The sequence below is a fragment of the Rhinolophus sinicus genome, linkage group LG10 (genome assembly GCF_036562045.2).
Source record: "Rhinolophus sinicus isolate RSC01 linkage group LG10, ASM3656204v1, whole genome shotgun sequence".
Lineage (NCBI taxonomy): Eukaryota > Metazoa > Chordata > Mammalia > Chiroptera > Rhinolophidae > Rhinolophus > Rhinolophus sinicus.
The window spans coordinates 17,707,891-17,720,071 of NC_133759.1; positions in this window are offsets into that span (position 1 = coordinate 17,707,891).

The window sequence follows — 12,181 nt, forward strand, 5'->3', positions numbered from 1 at the left end:
ACAGACCCTGGGAGGGGCTGGCCCCACGCTTTCTCGAAAGGTAGCGCCCTCGGAGATGCGCGGAAGTTGGACCGGAGGGAGGCGGAAAACGGACGCCGTGGGCTGCTGGGTCTGAGCCTCCTGGGATGATGTGTGGGTGCGGATGTGTGCAAAGAGCGTCGTTATTGAACTATGACTTACATACACTAAAATGTCCAAACCTTCCATGTTCAGCTCCGTTAACTTTTCTGTATCTACACCTGTGTAACCATCACCCAGATCAACAAATAGAACACGCCAATACCCCCAAAAGTTCCCTTGTGTTTCTTCTCAGCCTACCTTCCCTCACCGCACACTTTTGCCCCCCAAGCCTCCGGTAACCGTGATATTCTGCTTTTTTCGCTATAGATTAGTTTTGCTTGCCCTTGGACTGGACATACTTGAAATAGTACAGAATAATCTCATTTGTGTCTGGCTTCTTTCACCCAACACATTGCATTTGCAACTTCATCTTGTACCCAGTGAAACTGTGATGAGCATTCTGGTAAGATCTTTTGGTGGACATAAACTTCCATTTCTTTGGGGTAAATACCTATGAATGGACTTGCTGGGTCGCAGGGTGAGCATATGTTTACTTCTATTAGAAGCTGTCAAAGTTATTCAAGTGACACACTATGCTCCACTCCTTCTGGGTTATCTTTTAAATGAAGACAGGCCCAAGCAGGGCTACCACAATGAGAGACATTATCAGTGTTCCTTTTAAGCAGAGTGTCCCTGTGGCCAAACTTGTAACTTCATTTGAAGATAACATTAAAAAAAATAAAAAATCTCTGTGAGATTATTGGATGCCAGTGCTATCCTGTCATCAGAAGACGGTCATTACTGCAGCAGTCGTGATCATTCTAGAATGTGGAGATACTCATGCAATCTCTGTCTGGACAAGCCTCCCAGGCAATTCTTGTGAACACTCAAATTTGAGAACCAATTATTGCTGAAGTTGAGACATTACACTATTTTCTCTATTTTTGTGTATATTTATTAATTTTCATGACCCCCTCCCTCCGCAAATTGCCTCTAATATCTGACTTCTCCTTAGACAGCAGTCACAGGGCTTGGTGCCTCCATTTCTTTCTCTGTAAAACAACAATCATTGCACCTACGGGCTGCTGTGACAAAGCGATCAGACGGCAGGAGTTCTGTACCCTTTCCAACTCTGTGCCCCCAGGCATGAATTGGCATCGCAGATTATTTTTCATGTAGATATATATTTTCACTGTACTTGTCCCAGGCTTCAAAACCCGCAGTGCACATGACAGGGAGTCTGTTGAAGTGAAGGCTTCAGGGAAGCAGAAAAACCAAGCGCTGGATAATTTCTCCTCCTCCGAGGGGAGACTTCATCTAGTTCTCCAGTAATCTTCTAAATCAGTGATTTTCAACATATGCTCCCCAGACCAGAAGCACCCAGAATTCATAGGAAATGCAAATTCTTGGGCCCCACCCAGACCTGCTGAATCAGAAACTCTGGGGGTGAGGCTCAGCAATCTGCATTTTGAAAAGCTGTCCCCCCACCTCCCACATGATTCAGATGCATGCTGGAGTTTCAGAACCACTGTCATTTCCTGAGCCCCCTAGAATTGAGGCTTTGCTGGGTTTCTCTGACTGCTGTGGGTCATTGTGCCATCAGTGCAGATAGGAAATCATCGCTAGTGGTGGCCACTCTGTGCTAATGATTTTATCATGATCATGTAAGAGCTTAAGCAAGATGGTTGGGAATACAAGGGCCATGTGCTGGCCTGGTGTTCAAGAAAAGGCTCTACCAATTATACCTGATGCCAGCTACACTGAGATGTCTACACTGGTGTGATGCTTTCTTGGTGTGAAGGGCTGCCCCTTAGGGGAACAAGAGCTTGGGCAAAGGACTCCATAGCCCCCTTTAAAGATTTCATACTCTAAGATAGAGCAAACCAGATGGGTGGTCTCTGAGTAGCTGGTGAGAATTCAAGAATTTCCAAGTTCTTCTCTGTTCATCTACCCTGAAAGGGTACAGGTTCCAAGGCTTCAATTAGAATGTCACTGTCTGACCACAACTCATTTACACTAATGGGATGATGATACTATGGTCAGATAGAATAAAAAAATAATAAAATAAGAGTTGACTCCGTTTAGTGACAACTGTGGTTGTCACTTGGTTGCGAGTGACAGAATCTAAACTCAAGCAAAAATAATTCACTGGCTTATATAACCGTGGTATGCAGATGTGAAACCTATTTCAGACATGGTTGGATCCAGGTGCTCATATCATGCAGTCAGGACCTCTGTCTCTTGTCTTCACATTCCTCTGTGTTTGCTTTACTGTCAGGCAGGCCCTCTCATGACTTAGGGCATCATAGGCTTGTATAGTATCCCAGTTAGTAACCTCACCTCTTTATCAAGGCACTGTTTTCCTAATGGTTTGAGCACAATATTAATCTGCTTAAGATGCTGTCACAAAATACCACAGACTGGGTGGTTTAAACAACAGAATTTATGTTTTCATAGTTCTGGAGGCTAGAAGTCCAAGATGAGGTGCCATCAGGGTTGGTTTCTGGTGAAGCCTCTCTTCCTGGTTTGTAGACAGCCACCTTCTCACTGTGTTCTTACATGGTCCATCCTCTGGGAGTGGAGAGAGGTATCTGGTGTCCCTTACAAGGACACAAGTCCTGTTGGATTAGGGCCCCACCCTTATGATCTCATTTAACCTTGTCTCCCTAAAAGCCCTATCTCCAAATATCATCCCATCAGGGGTTAGAGTTTCAATATGAATTTGGGGGAGGTTTATAATTCAATCTATAACAGACCCTCTCATTTGTCCAGGTAGGGGTCATCTTTCAACCAATCACTGTATTCAGAGGGTGGCACACTTTTATTGGACAGGCCAGATTCCACCTGCATATAGAGCTGGGTGGGTAGTTCTCTAGAACCACAGGAACTGAGTTAGGGAGGGGTGAGTCTGCAAAGGAAAACCAGGGTGCAGGCAATAGTATGTGTCCCCCGCAAATTCATATGTTGAGGTCCTAACCTCCAATGTGATGGATTTGGAGATCGGGCCATTGGGAGGTAATTCGGGTTAGATGACGTCATGAGGGTGGGGCCCTCATAATGGCATTAGTGTCCTTATAGGAGACACCAAATATCTGTCTGCCTGTCTCCCTCTTTCTGCCACGTGAGGATACAGCAAGAAGGCAGTTATCTGCCAGCCAGAAAGAGGCTTCTCACTAGAAACTTATTTGGCTGGCACCTTGATCGTGATTCAGATGAAGGCTTCCCAACCTTCAGGAGTATGAAAACATAAATTTCTGTCATTGACGATACCCAGGGTGATGTTTTGTTTGCTATGACAGCCCAACCTAAGACAGGAAGGCAAAAGCATCAGGTCTCCGTGACACTCTTCCAGTACCTGTCTTTTAAATCCTTTTCCAGTGAATTTTTTTAAAGTCTATTAAGCTCCGAGAACCAGCCATACTCCCAGACTCTTCTGAGGAACACCAGCCAGGTGTCCCCATCTCATGGCCACATCCAATTGGACCAGGATGGCCTGTGAGCCAGGAGCAGCCCAGCAGAGGGTTGGCTCATGGCGTTTGGAGTGACCTGAGAGCTTTGCCCAACAGGGGCCCATCACATCCTCTCCCTTGAGGAGTTTGACAGGGAGGCACTGGGAAGGGTTAGCAGTTGGCACGTAGAGGCCACAGAAGCCAAAGGACACCTGGAGAGAAGGCAGAAGCCATGAGGCTGGATGGGCCAGGAGAGGAACTGAAGGGTGAGCAGAAGTGTGACTGAGACGCCCCACATGGAGAGCAGGGTGTGCTCACTGCTGGGGGCCAACAAGGAACCTGGTTCTTGGTGCCGCATGAGACCCTGAAACCTTGGTCTCTGCTGCTTTGCTGTGTGGCTGTGGGGCAGGGCTCTGGAACCAAACTGCCTGGGTTTGGCTCCGGTTCTATTACCTGCTTGACATGTGTCCTTGGGCAAGTTACCAGCCCTCTCTGAGCTTCCATTTCCTCAGCTGTAAAGAGGAGCGACAATAGAACTGACCCTTAGGGCAACTACGAGACAAGAATGGGATGTTTGTGCCTCAGAGTGTTTGGCACATGGTCATGTTACCGTTTACAAAGTCATTGTTCCTTATGCCTTAGGTATTCGAAAAAGAAGTCTTCACCATCTGGACGCTGAGGGACCCCCTAGTGGGTAGCTGTTTCCATAACCATAACATCAGAGACCATCTCTAAGGGTGAAATAAAAGACTTGGGATGTGTAACAGAATTTCAGGCAATCTGAGTAACTGAAAGAGCTTCACCCTCTGCTGGATTGTCATTTAGCAGACTGATAATGTCTGATGTTTGCTCCAATATGATTGGCAAAGAGAGAAGGTCCCGTGTTGGCAATGAGAGCATGGTGACATTTGATGGATCAGGCAGTGAGACCTGGCCTTAGACAGTTTTCTCTCATTTTCTGATTATTTCCTGTTTGCCAGGTCTCCTCAAACAGACGAGGCTCCCTGTAGACAGTGTGCTTTGTGAATGCTCTCAGTGGTTGTAGCTTGCTGATGAGTTGCTCACCTTTCGGGCTGTACATCTAGAAGGGGTGGGGCAAAGAGAGGGCACCCTAATTTCTTAAGCAGTGGGAGTGGGGTCTGCATAAAGGTCCTGGTTTTGTTTGCTTGACCTTTTGAATAAAGAGATGGGACTCTGGCTTCCAGACTGCCCACAAGTGAGGTTGTCTGGACCTCAGTGTTCCTATCTGGGAAATGGACTGATACCACTAATCTTTGAAGTTCACACAGAAATATGTTTGAAAATGTTAAGAAATGTAATAAAGCAACATACAAATGTAAGGAATGTTATTTTTGTGTTAATGTTTTCTACCAGATTCAGTTTTCCTTCTATGACGTTATGGGGGGGAGGGAAAAGGAGGGGAGCAGAGGAGAGGGCAAGAGGGAGCAGGACAGGAGGCTCTCTTTCTTACTTTATCCATGAAATCTTTCATAAATGCAGTAAATGATGGCCAAAGATGACTACACTTCCCTTCAAAAGGAGACAAAGCAATGGGTATAGTTCGCTGAATGGTTTTCATGCAATTGCTCTGGCCACTTGTCCACCTTTATAAGGGGACTTGAGGATACGAATTTTTCTTTTTTTTTTTTTTTTTTTTTTAATTAAATTTATTGGGGTGACAATTGTTAGTAAAATTACATAGATTTCAGGTGTACAATCCTGTATTACATCATCCATAAATCCCACTGTGTGTTCACCACCCAGAGTCAGTTCTCCTTCCATCACCATATATTCGATCCCCCTTACCCTCACCTCCCACCCCCCACCCCCCGCCCCCGTTACCCTCTGGCAACCACTAAACTATTGTTTGTGTCTATGAGTTTCTGTTTCTCATTTGTTTGTCTTGTTCTTTTGTTGTTTTTGGTTTATATACCACATATCAGTGAAATCACATGGTTCTCTGCTTTTTCTGTCTGACTTGTTTCGCTCAGCATTACTCTCTCAAGATCCATCCATGTTGTCACAAATGTTCCTATATCATCTTTTCTTACTGCCGAATAGTATTCCATTGTGTAAATATACCACAACTTCTTTATCCATTCATCTATCGAAGGACATTTTGGTTGTTTCCATGTCTTGGCCACCGTAAACAAAGCTGCAATGAACATTGGAGCACACGTGTCTTTATCTCTAAATGTTTTCAGATTTTTTGGGTAGATACCCAGAAGACGGATTGCTGGGTCATATGGGAATTCTATTCGTAATTCTTTGAGAAACCTCCACACTGCCTTCCATAACGGCTGTACCAGTCTGCATTCCCACCAACAGTGTATGAGGGTTCCTTTTTCTCCACAGCCTCTCCAACATTTGTTATTATTTGTCTTGTTGATGATAGCCATTCTGACTGGGGTGAGGTGATATCTCATTGTGGTTTTGATTTGCATTTCTCTGATGATTAGTGATGTTGAGCATTTTTTCATATGTCTATTTGCCATTTGTATGTCCTCTTTGGAGAAATGTCTCTTCAAGTCCTCTGCCCATTTTTCAATTGGGTTGTTTGTTAAATTTTTCCATTAAGAGGGAGGATCTTGGGTTTCTTCACCTGCTGAAACTACTGCCTTCTTTGGTCTTTTATTTTAAAATATTTCTAATTTCCTGATTACGAATCTATTTCCTGTTCATTGTAGGAAAGTAGGGGAAGTTCAGAAAAACAAAGAAAACAAAAATCACCCCATGATTCCCATCCCTCTATAGTTATGGTTGCTCTGCCTTTTGTAAACTCCAAGTTATACGACAAATATTTCCTATTACAAATTCCTCCGTTTTTAGTGGCAGCATTGATGTGTGTGTGTGTGTGTGTGTGTACACAACTTATTTTTCTCCATTATATATCTTTAGGAAGATAGCATTTGAACAACCGATCATCAATTTAATCACCAATCTTGCAACCATGGTTCGGCCCAGCTTGAGAAGGGGGTTCAAAATAGAAAGTTAAATCATTAATGATGGTGCCAACCCATTCTGATTCTGAATAAACTTGGGAGGGGGTGGGTTGTAATGCATTAATTTCTGACTGCTCGTTCAATGGATTTAATTAATTTAAGCTTTCTCCTACTGTGAGGGTTTTCGGCTGATCCAGTCTTCTTTTTCCTATTATACATAAGCCCAGGATTAACATCTTTGTACATGAATCTTAGACTCTTCAGAGAGGCAGCCCCAAGTCCAAGGTAATGCATATTTTTAAGGCTCTTCATATATACTGCCAAATAGGTTTCTGGAAATGTTGTACCCACTTTATCGCCACGCTCTATACAGTTTTCACTCCATTCCTTTCCTCACAGGACAGAGGTTTCTAGTCACCTAGGCTGAGGAACTAGAGACCAGGAGTGAGAAGACCTCCATGTCAGCCCAGGCTATTCTCATGTCTCACTGTGTAACCTTGGGCACAGTTGTCCTCAGTAGATAAATGGGGCTGTGGACACCTGCTTCATCGAAGGCAAAGATGTTTTGAGGATTAACTGACATCATGCGTGAAAGCAATTTGTTAAGAATAAAATTGTAGGTGGAATGATAGGAAATTGCCACCTTTTAGGTCAAAGAATTAAGCATTGGCAATTTCATACAGTTCAGCCCAATACTGTATCATTAAATGGTTGGAGTTGTTAAGGGCCACTGGTCATTGACATGCTCCAGGAACCAATCAGCTAGCTCTGTGTTTTCCCAGGCACCCAGCTCACTAACCACCTAGTAACTGTCATGGATTAAGCACTTTTCTGACAATCTATTTTCAAGCACCATCAATGGATCCACAGATTCAGCTTTTCACCTGCAGGTCCCCCCTCCAGAGCCCTCACTCACCCAGATCTGCCCTCCCACATCTCCTCCGCAGGCTTGCCTTGTGACAGCACTGCTTTCACTGCCAAGCTCAGGCTTGCCCTCTATAGGTTTACCTCAGCTTCTTTGTCTTCTAACTTGCTAATCCTTCAAGGTCTTCTGGGAGTCTCCATGAAGGTCCCGGTGTCTTCCCCATGGCAACACGTGTATTGAACACATACTATGTTCCCCGTGCTGTGCTGAGCTGCAGAGGGAAGACGGAGATGAAAACCTACCATTTCAATTCTCCCTAAGATCACAAACCAGATGGAAGACCGATGGCAATAAATGACCTGACAGCGCAGCAGATGGGGCAAGGGCTGCAGTGATTCTTTAAAAATATCCCACCTGTTTTCTTTTAAAATCAACTTTATCAAGGTGTAACATAAAATAAAATATACCAACTTTAAGTCAACAGTTTGTGAATTGTGACAAATGTATACGCACAGGCAACCCCTACCACAATCAAGATGTAGACGATTTCTAGCCAATCCCTTTTAGCCAATCCCCTCTGCCTCTAACCTCAGGAAACCACTGCTCAGCTTCCTGTCACTATACTCGTAGACTTGTTTTACCTTTTCTTGAATTTCATATAAATAGAATCCATGTATTTTTTTGTCTGGCTTGTTTCATTCAGTATAATATTTTGGTGATGCATCCACATTATTGCATGTATCCATAGTTCACGCCTTTTTATTTTCAGGATTCCATTGTACAGATACACCTCAATTTGTTTATTAACCATTTGATAGTCATTTGGGTTGTTTCCAGTTTTGGTCAATTATGAATACAGCTGCTATGCCTATTCTTGTAGAAGTCTTTTTGTGGACATATTTCTCTTGGGTAAATATCTAGGAATGGAATGACTAGGTCATATTATAAATCTATGTTTAACTTTATGAAATATGAATTTGTTTATGTAAATTGTAACATTTGATAGTCCCACCAGCAATGTATGAGAATTCCAGATGCTCCAAAACCTGGTCAACACTTGGTATTGCAGTCTTTTCAATTTTAGCCATTCTAGAGGTAGAGGGTGTGACATAGCATCTCACTGTAGTTTTAATTTGAAAAAGGAAAATAAAAAACACAAGTCCTACCTTTGATTTATTTCTAAGCCCTTGTTCCTGTTAGGAGTTTAGGCCTAATCCACAGTCTTATAGGATCAGTGTTCTTTGGCACTTACGTAATGGTCACCCTACTTCCAGAGAGGGAAACCACTTCTCAAGAGTGACTATTTGTCTTTGAGACATAACAAGATGGAGTTCTCACTCTAAGTTAAAACGGTGGAGGCCACGTTTTCATGTTTCCTCCTTTACACTCAGCTTTCCTATGACAACGACGAAAGTCAGGTCATGAAAACTGCTCTGAGAACCCATCCTTCCCACTGTTTCTCTTCCTAGGCTCTTCCCATGCTATCACCATCCTTAACCAATAGCCTGGGGAAGGCCTGAGTCACTCTCTCAAGTGGACTCTCAAGTTTTCCCTTTCTACCCTTTTATTGCTAAGGATCCCTGGTGCTAAGGTTGACTGACATCTACCTAGGGCCTCCTGTGGTGACTTACTATGAGAAAGTGAATCAGAACCAAGATTTTATGCCTTTGCTGGAAAGCCATTTGCCAGGAAGTTCTGTGTATTGGTTAGGATGCATACTGTTGCCAGGAACAGAAATTAGTTTAAGCAAAGTGGGTATAATTGCTCCTGTCATTGTAAAGTCCAGAGGTGGCCAGCATTCAGGGCTGAAATGATTCAGGGTCTCAATGATGGAGCCACCACGAAGTTTCTTTTCATCTTGCTGCTTTTCCTTCCAGTCACCTTCATCCCACGACTGGCTCCCTCTTGTGGTCACAATATATTTGCCAACAACTGTCTGCGTATTTCCTCAGAACTCCAGAGCAAGCCTCCGGTCACTTACCCATCCCTGAACCAATCAGTGTGGCGGGGGTGGCACTAACGTAGACAGAACCACTGGCGCCATTCCTAGAGTCACAGTGGAGTTATTAGGTTAGTGCAAAAGTAATTGAGGTTTTCGCAATTTTTTTTTTAAGACCTTTCAAACTTCAATTACTTTTGCACCAACCTAATAGCTTCCTCCAAGTAACTGGGGCGTAAGTGGCTGGTGTGGATACTGACTAAAAAACGAGGGTAGTTGAACAAGAGGAGGGAGCAGAGATGTGGGGGAGGCAGGGACAAGGTCTGCTACATTCTGGATTTGGTTATTCTGAATATTCTAGAAAAGAAATCTGCCATTGACATGGAAGTTTTCTCAAAACATGCCTTCCTAACTCCTAACAATATGTACTCTAATCTTCCCTGTGGTCCTAAATCCTCAACACTGGAGCAGTTATCTCACCTTCCTTCACAGCTGTTCGCTTATGGTTCACATTTGGCAGAACATTTACCAGAACTTGGATGTGACAAGTTAACAAATACTTCTTAGGTGGTCACCTTTCAGTATGTGTGCACACCTAGCCTTATATGCCTGGATTATTTTTTCTGTGAAAAACCGTATTTTCGACCAAAATAATAATTGTCTCGGGGACAGAAACAAGGATTTTAAATGGATTTTCTACCCAGGACGAGCATGTTTAATTGTGCTTTACACAGAGATATTTTATGTATTTAAAATCTTTAGTGTGCTAATACCCTTAAGGGATTTTCCTATGAAGGGAGTAATTTAAAAAAGTACAAAAATAATTGATATTGAACATTCTTGTCTCTGGCTTCCCTTGTACTTTTGAAATATTGGCCAAATATTTATCTTTTGGGGCTATGAGTTGGAAATAATGAGGGAGAGAGATGAATTGCCTGGAGCATTTCATTGATTTGCCACGAGTGGGTAAATACATCAGATTAAAAACCCTACCCAGTTCCCTCACAGAAGAGCTTCAGCATAGCGTGTACTGTCCCTGTAGTAATAGTTTTTAAACCTCAGAAACGTATTCTTCTTGTTAGGTTGGCCGTGTTGCATGGGGCTTTGTTTTTGTTTTTTGCTTCTTTCTTAAGAGAAAAATGAACGAAACCCAGTTTAGAACTTCTAGCTTCATCTGAACAACAGAGACTCACTTTGTTGTCTAAAAACCCACGCTTAAAAATTATATGAACAAAGCCTCCCAGTATTCAAAAGAGGAAATAATAATTTCCTTTCAGTTAAAAATAAATGCTGTTTTGGGGGGAACTCTCAGGGCAACACAAAGGGTCATGTTCCTGAAAAACCACAAAGACAAGAGAGCAAGTGGCTGCTGTGTGGACAGACAAGTCACTGTTCTCTTGAAATAGGTACATTTGGTGCTATCAGGTCAAGAAAGACCTACGGTTGTAGTCTATTTGGAAGATATTTCAAAATGGTTTATGGAACTTCTCACCCCAGAAGTTACTTCTTTTTAATGCAGCCCTGATTATAGAAATCACACATGTGCACACGCGCGCACACACACACACACAGAGAGAGAGAGAGAGAGAGAGAGAGAGAGAGAGAGAGAGAGAGAGACATAAAAGCAGGCTTCTTTCTTTATGACTGTTTCCAGATACAGATCTCTGCAGGTTACATTTTTCTGCCTTTTATGGAGCCTTGATTGCAAATATAAAGTGCTTAACCCCACGGAGTACATGGAGATGAATGTACCTCTGTGAGTATGAGAGGAGTGATGGACAGAGAGACAGAGCACACAGACTGACTAGTTATGTCAGCTTTTCTTGCAGGATGAGCGAGGCAGAGGCCGTCCCGGTGATGAGTGGGAATCCAGCTGCCCCAATCATTTGCAGGTCTGTGTTGTGAAAGCTCAACCTTCACGGCCTGCTAAATGTTGGACATAGAGTGGCCTCCTGTGCCCCCAACACCCACCCACTCCCACACATCTGTACTCTACACCACCTCTCATGCTTGGTACCCCTCCCCCCCACCATTACCTCTTTGGACCCACAACCCAAGAACATTCTTTACTGTTTCTTTCAAAGATCTGGGGTGGGTGTTTAATTAGACACTGAAGAAATACCACCTCTCCTATATAGGGGTAAATAGAGCTTGGATAAGGAATTAGAATCAGATAACTAGGAAGACCCACACAAACAAAAAAACAAAACAAAGAAACAACACTTAACCAGAAGAGCAGAGGCCACAGGTCATGTCCTCTGAGTGCCTGGCTGAAACTCTTCACTCTCATCAACTATACCAACGTTTCTGTGGTTTTTTTTTGTTTTTCAAAGGAAGCTCATGTTGAAAAATCACCCAAGAAACACAACTGCTGCAGCAAGAACCGTCCTGTCTAAAAACACTTCCTCTAAGCGCACATCTGCCTTGCTGAGTGAGGTTCTTCCCACCATCTGATTATATCTAATAACGATGTTACAAAATATTAGGGCTAGAGATTTGAGAATTTGGGAGGGGTATTTTCCACAAAATATGGTACACATGTCACTGGTCAGCAAGATGATTTTAAGGTACATGCAAGCATTTATCCTTTTAATGGTTACGCACTGATTTTAGTCTGTATTAAAAAAAATACCACCAGCACATCAGTCCCTGGATGTAAAAGCACCATTTAGGGCGAGTTCATTTCCAAGCTCCAAGGCCCATGTCTCATTAGATGCTCTCCGGGCCAAGTGGTTAGTATGTGAGAATCATGAACAGAGACTTGGGGAGATGCGTCTCTCCTACCGCCCTGGCCTGGTGGCCGTGGACAGGTTTCTTCTGGGAATATTGGACCTGGGCAGCCCCGTGAGAATGAAGACTTCCCCACAGCATCCAGCCTTGGCCTTCAGCCAAGGGTCTCCTTTCTCAAATCAGATTCTACATTACC